The sequence below is a fragment of the Eschrichtius robustus genome, chromosome 12, assembly GCF_028021215.1.
Source record: "Eschrichtius robustus isolate mEscRob2 chromosome 12, mEscRob2.pri, whole genome shotgun sequence".
In the NCBI taxonomy this organism is placed as follows: domain Eukaryota; kingdom Metazoa; phylum Chordata; class Mammalia; order Artiodactyla; family Eschrichtiidae; genus Eschrichtius; species Eschrichtius robustus.
The window spans coordinates 62535949-62543246 of record NC_090835.1 but is presented as its reverse complement, the minus strand read 5'-3'; the positions used below and the strand labels follow the sequence as shown (position 1 = coordinate 62543246).

General features: G+C 44.5%; 1 pseudogene; it reads right to left on the bottom strand.

The window, feature by feature from the left end:
- Nucleotides 1-669: 669 nt before the first annotated feature.
- LOC137773876 (nucleus accumbens-associated protein 2 pseudogene) lies at nucleotides 670-2559 on the bottom strand (annotated as a pseudogene).
- Between the last annotated feature and the right edge of the window lie 4739 nt (nucleotides 2560-7298).

Genomic DNA, 7298 nt, shown 5'->3' with positions numbered 1-7298 from the left:
GGGTTTGTTTTTGTAGGTCCTTTACTCCTCTTGTGTTTCCCACTTAGAAAAGTTCCTTTAGCATTTGTTGTAGAGCTGGTTTGGTGGTGCTGAATTCTCTTAGCTTTTGCTTGTCTGTAAAGCTTTTGATTTCTCCATCAATTCTGAATTAGATCCTTGCTGGGTAGAGTAATCTTGGTTGTAGGTTCTTCCCTTTCATCACTTTAAGTATATCATGCCACTCCCTTCTGGCTTGTAGAGTTTCTGCTGAGAAATCAGCTGTTAACCTTATGGGAGTTCCCTTGTATGCTATTTGTCATTTTTTCCCTTGCTGCTTTCAGTAATTTTTGCCAATTTGATTACTATATGTCTTGGCATGTTTCTCCTTGGGTTTATTCTGTATGGGACTCGCTGCACTTCCTGGACTTGGGTGACTATTTCCTTTCCCATGTTGGAAGGTTTTGACTCTAATCTCTACAAATATTTTCTCGATTTCTCGAAATTGTTTACAGTATAACGAATGCATTTGTTTCCTTCATGAATTTTAAATACAAGCAGAATAAAAATCACATTTTTTTCAGGCAACAGTAGCAGTTCAGTAGGTAAGTGGCTTGATCACATTTGTCTGTATTAGTAACGCATGCAAGCAGCTTCAGTACCCGCCTCGGCACCCGGTCTGGCCTCGGGCTCCTACAAGGTCCCTGCGTACGGGTCCTCCGGTCTCCTCTCTGCAGCCGGCGTCGCGGGCCGGCTGCTGCTGGCGCTGCCCTGCTCGAAGGGCTGCGGGGGGCTCTGGCCCTCGGCGGGCAGCGGCTCGGGCGCGGCCACCTCCTGGACGACCAAGCTGGCGCCGTCAGCCTCCGAGCCAGCCTCGACGGTGGGGTTGGTGGAGGCGCCCAGGTCGACATTCACAGCGTCAGTTCTCAGAGCCACGATGCTGGCGTCATCGCCCCGCTGCTCAGCATAGATGCGCTGCTCAAACACCTGCGCAGTGGCGGGCAGGAACTCGGGGTCCAGGGGTGCGCTGGTGACCGAGGAGCCCATGACCATGCGGTACATCTCCACACCCTCGGGCAGCATGGACTTGATCTTGGGCAGCCAGAGCTTGCGGATGCGGCGGGCGTTGGTGCACATGTCCACGGCGATCATGTTCATCTCGCTCTCCTTGAAGCTGGGGGCGAAGTTCTGACAGTACAGTTTCACAGCGTTCAGGACACGGCTGTCCAGCGGCTTGTGGCTCGGGTCACTGGTGGACGAGCGGATGCCCATGCCACAGCTGTTGGCCAGCGTGTTCCTGTCGAAGAAGGTGGCGAGGAGGTGCCGCAGCAGAACCTTGTGCTTCACGCCTGCGCAGAGGTGGCAGTTCATCAGTTGCCCGCGCATGATGTAGATGCCAGAGCCTGCCACCAGCTCCAGCTTCTCGCCGGGGTCCCCCTCAGAGTAGAGCTTGGAGTGGCAGCGGTACCCGATCTGGCTGATGAGGCTGGCGGGCAGGGCCACCAGTTTGCGGCGGATGAAGATGCAGGAACGGCTTTCCAGCGGCACGGGCTCTGGCTTATCTTGCACTGCATAGCTGCCTATGGCCTTGATGTACATCTGGCCGTACTGCTCCTCCACCATGGTGTCATAGGCCTCGTCATCCTCTTCGTCCTCCTCGTTGTGGTAGGAGGTGGGGCTGTTGGTGGTGAGCAGGCTGCTGGCCCCTGGGCTGGTCCGCTCCCCCTGGGAGTACTGCACCTGCTGGATGCTGGGGATGAGGGTGGCCAGGCTGGGCACCCCGTAGTAGGAGACCCGGGGCAGCTTGAGAGGGGCCGTGCCTGCCACCACTGCGGGGCCCGTCGCCACCGTCGCGCCGTCCCAGGGTCCCATCTCCAGCTGGCGCTTGGGGGCCAGGCCTGGGCCTGCGGCCAGCGGCAGCTCCATGGCTTCGTGCTTGATGCGGGTTAGCAGCGGGATGGGCACGGAGGGGGACACGACATAGGGCGGCGCGGCGGTGACTGGCTGCAGCTGGTTGCAGGGGCTCTGGGGCTCGGAGCTGACGTCCTCGATCATAGCGGTCTGCGAGTTGCAGTGGGGTGAGCTCACCTTGAACATGAGGTCCGTGCCACGCTCCACGATGTGCTGGATCTGCAGGAAGCCGGCCGTGTACATGACCACGAGCTGCTCGCTGGCCTCCATGGTCAGCCTGCCCGTGTAGCAGAAGGACAGGATCTGCTGGAAGCAGGTGGGCGGCACCGTGCCCGGCAGCTCGAAGGCGCTCTTGCTGTTGCCGTTGAACAGGTCACGGAAGTAGAGGCTGCTGGCGGCCAGGACGGCCCGATGGGCCTTGAAGGCCTGGCCCTTGACCACAATGGACACATCGCAGTAGAGGCCCAGCAGACGCTGCTCGTTGAGGCAGCCGAGCACGGTGTTCCCGAAGTTGGGGATCTCGATGTGCAGCATCTGCGACATGGCGGGTGGGGGTGGCGGGTGGGCCTCAGACTCTCAGTGCGGGAGCGGCTGAGCGGGGCACATCTGCGGGCGCCAGCCTGGTCCGGCCTGCAGCAGGAAGTGCTCCGGCGGCCCGGCGCTCCGGCTCACATGGACTTTCTCTCTCTTCTCTTTCTGGGACCCCTATAATGTGAATGTTGTTGCATTTAATGTTGTCCGAGAGGTCTCTTAGGCTGTCTTTATTTCTTTTCATTCTTTTTTCTTTATTCTGTTCCGCAGCAGTGAATTCCACCATTCTGTCTTCCAGGTCACTTATCTTTTCTGCTTCAGTTATTCTGCTATTGATTCCTTCTAGTGTAGTTTTCATTTCAGTTATTGTATTGTTCATCTCTGTTTCTTTATTCTTTAATTTTTCTATGTCTTTGTTAAACATTTCTTGCATCTTCTCGATCTTTGCCTCCATTCTTTTTCTGAGGTCCTAGATCATCTTCACTATCATTATTCAGAATTCTTTTTCTGGAACGTTGCCTATCTCCACTTCATTTAGTTGTTTTTCTGAGGTCTTATCTTGTTCCTTCATCTGGTACATAGCCCTCTGCCTTTTCCTCTTGTTTATCTTTCTGTGAATGTGGTTTTTGTTTCACAGGCTGCAGGATTGTAGTTCTTCTTGTTTCTGCTTTCTGCCCTCTGGTGTATGAGGCTATCTAAGAGGCTTGTGCAAGTTTCCTGATGGGCGGGACTGGTGGTGGGTGGAGCTGACTGTGGCTCTGGTGGGCAGAGCTCAGTAAAACTTTAATCCACTTGACTGCTGATGGGTGGGTCTGGGTTCCCTCCCTTTTTGTTGTTTGGCCTGAGGGGACCCAACACTGGAGCCTACCTGGGCTTTTTGGAGGTGCTAATGGCAGACTCTGGGAGGGCTCACGCCAAGGAGTACTTCCCAGAACTTCTGCCACCAGTGTCCTTGTCCCTTGTTGAGCCACAGCTGCCCCCCACCTCTTCAGGAGACCCTCCAACACTAGCAGGTTCAGTCTCCTATGGGGTCACTGCTCCTTCCCCTGGGTCCTGGCGTGCACACTATTTTGTGTGTGCCCTCCAAGTGTGGAGTCTCTGTTTCCCCCAGTCCTGCCGAAGTCCTGCAATCAAATCCCACTAGCCTTCAAAGTCTGATTCTCTAAGAATTCCTCCTCCCATTGCCAGACCCCCAGGTTGGGAAGCCTGACATGTGGCTCAGAACCTTCACTCCAGTTACTTGACTTCTGTGGTATAAGCGTTCTTCAGTTTGTTAGTCACCCACCCGTCAGTTATTGGATTTGGTTTTATTGTGATAGTGCCCCTCCTACTGTCTCATTGCGGCTTCTCCTTTGTCTTTGCATGTGGGTATCTTTTTGGTGAGTTCCAGTGTCTTCCTGTTGATGATTGTTCAGCAGTTAGTTGTGATTCTGGTGTTCTCGAAAGAGGGAGTGAGAACATGTCCTTCTACTCCTCCATCTTGAGCCAGTCACCAAAATTAGTTTTAAATGAAGTTAAAATAAGGATTTTTTTACACACACACACAACCTGAGAGACTATGTAACTAGCAGATTCTCACTGAAAGAATTTTAAAATGAGTAATTTGGCTAGAGAGAAAATAATCCCACATGGAGGCACTGATCAGAAAGATTGATAAGTATGTTGCCAAATTAAATAAGCATTGACTAAGACAATGAAAATAATGTCATATAGGTGAGATTCAAGTAACAAAAAACCAAGATAGATTTAAATACTGGAAAATGTTAGTATGTAATTTGGGATAGAGTATTTAGAATTAAAACATTCTAGGGTGATTATACTTTTCTAGAGAAGAAAGAGATATTAACTTCAATATTGATGTGTGCTAATCTAGCATAAAATCAATAAAAGAATAAGTGTATTATTTCCAAATATGTGGAAAAGAGAAATAGAATGTGAAAATTTACTCAACTGATCCCAATGATGTTGAGAAAAGGAAAAAGAGAGATCCAAATAGAAAGTATGAGACAGAATAAGAGAGAGTATATATAAAGTTCTAAGTGTTCTAGCTAAAGGCAAAGATTTTCAGCCCAGCAATATGTTGTTTAAAAAAGACACACATAAAATATTAGTATTCCAAAATATTAATGAGATGCAAAATTCAAAAATTTAACCAACAAATGTAAACAATAAAAAAGTGTGTAACTATAATAATCTCAAATATGATAGACTTTAAAGAAAAGTCATTACTAAAGATGAAATAATCACCAAAAGTTTTTTCAAAAATTTCAATTCAGCAGAAAATTATAACAAATCAAAATGTGTATGACTTATTAACATACCATATTATATAACACATAAAGAAAAACCTGAAAGAATTATGGGGAGAAGTAGCTAATTCACCAACATAGTGTGAGATTTTAACATACTTTCTAGGTAAGTGGCAGACTTGGTAAGTGGACAAAAATTAGTGAGAATTTAGGAGAATTATACAAGTTTGAGCTAAAGGACTAATGCAAAATTCCACTCAAAGAGTTGACAATACAAAGTATCTTCAAGAATATACAAAAATTAAGAAAAATAATTTTTTTAAATACAAAATATGATTATTTGAAATATGTTTGAAAGACAATATTTGGCCAGAATTGGAATGTAAGTATATAAATGCGAGAGTGTAGAGTACCATTATCTCATTTTTATGACCTTAAAAAATTAGTGCCGCTCAGTGATCGTCTTTATCTCAAGAGTAGAAAAGTATAACTTAACCCATATTCTGATGATGTAAAGCTGACTAAGAATAAACCAAGTAGGAATTTGTAAAATTCTGTGTAAATCAACAGCCATAGAAGACACTGAAAAAGTTAAGAAATCACCTCCTAAAATGGCTCTGGGACAGACATTTTTAAACTTTCTAGAAATAGAAAACTTACATGATACTCGTGGTAAAGCATCAAAAGAGGGAATATTATGCAAATTAGTGCTAAAACTGACAATGAGAACAGAAAAGACAAGCAGCACAGATTAATGACAGCAAGTTTCAGGTCTCACTCCAACTCTGATTTTTTTAGTAGTAGCTTCTGACAAGTATTATGTAAATAATGAATCATTACCCTCATTTGCTTTCTCCAATTAGAATATCTGCCATGTACACATGTGGCTCTACAGTTGATGGCATTTCCCATTCTTGCTATAAAAAACTATTTGGAAATAACACATGGATGTAAATTTCCATATAACATCATCAGAATCAATTTCAGAAGAAAATAATCAACTACTATGATTAAGATGTGCTCACTCCAGGAATCAAAGAATGACATTATCTTGGGAAATCTATTAATATAATTTATCACATCAGCAGATCCAAAAAGGAAACCATGTAAGTCTCTCAAATGATGGTATAAATTTAACAAATTTTCCTGATAAAGGCCTCCTAAAATTAAAAGTAATGGGAGAATCTTTCCTTAATATGATGAAAATTTTCTGCTATAACCTAACAGCCAGTGTTGTATTTTGTTGGGAAACTCTGCTGGTGTTACCACTACCAGCATCATATTTTATTTGTACGTGTTCTGTTTTGTTCCACTTTAGAAGTTCTATCCAATGCAATAGACATAAAATCGAATTAAGTGACAACTTTTGGAATCAAAGAAGGAACAAAATCATCATTCAAGTAGAAGTTATAATGCGAAAGTTTATTTTAGCAAGAGGAATCAAAACATGAAATAGCTAACAATAGCCCTAACTATAAATGTTTAGACTTCTTCTAGTTGTGCCGCAGAGAATGGGAAAGATATTTGTCTCATGATAACAAAAAAAACATGAACAAATAATAACTATACTAGTTTATGTGGCCAGCAAGAGCAGGAGACACAAGAAAACCTTGAAGAACTTAATTGCAGAGAAAAAGAAGCCTTCCTGATGTGAGTAATAGGAGCTACAACTTCCACACCCAGGACAGACATTTGTGCTTCCAGGTTACTTGAGGAGTGGCCCTGCCCTGGAGCATCTTTGCAGGGACAAACAGAAACCAGCTGAGTCCTAGATGAGGTATGGGTAGGCATAATGGAACACAATGAGGATAAGCCCAGATGCAAAAGCAAATCAAATGGCCAAACCATTCTTTCTCTACACACACACTCAGATTTTACCAAGAAAGGTCCATGACAGGGTAGGGGTACAGGACAGCAGAGAGCAATTTCTTAATCCCACACATTCTCAGGGCGTTTGATTCCAGGGCTCGGCCAGAGTTGAAATGTAAGGTGAACAAAAACCATGTCACACTGCTGCCCCTGCACAGTCCAGCTGTACCACGAACACAGGTGAACTCACTCCAGCCTCAGCTCAGTTGAGGAAGAATCAGAATGATCAGCTGTCACCCTAACCACCTGACAGAGAAAAGGGCTTGTATTATTAGGAAAAGAAAACAAACAAAAAAATATTATCCCCAAATATTGCTGCATTGCACAAACTATTCCTAAATTTCATGGCTTAAAACACCAACAATTTTATTATATCTCACAATATATGAATATGAAGTTTTACATGAACTGGGCCTTGTAGGCAGATAAATGTAAAGAAACAAAAACAAAAGAAATTTGCAAAAGAAAGCTCTAGATTTATGCACAAAGACGTGATGATAATTGCGCTTTTGCAAAATCTTTCAAAATTCCTAGCTGGAATATTAAAAATGTATTACCAGTTTAAATTAGGAGTCTCGATTCATTGATGAAAATAATTATGTTTAGTTTTTCTGCAAAGGCCACCACTAAGCTCTCTATAGCTGTCTCTTTCCTCTGTTTGGCATATCTTAGCCCAAGCCCGTAAAATTTAATTACTTTAGTTATGAAAAGAGTTTCATTTCAGTACTTAAAACTTGTGTCTTGTTCATTTAAATGCTTAAA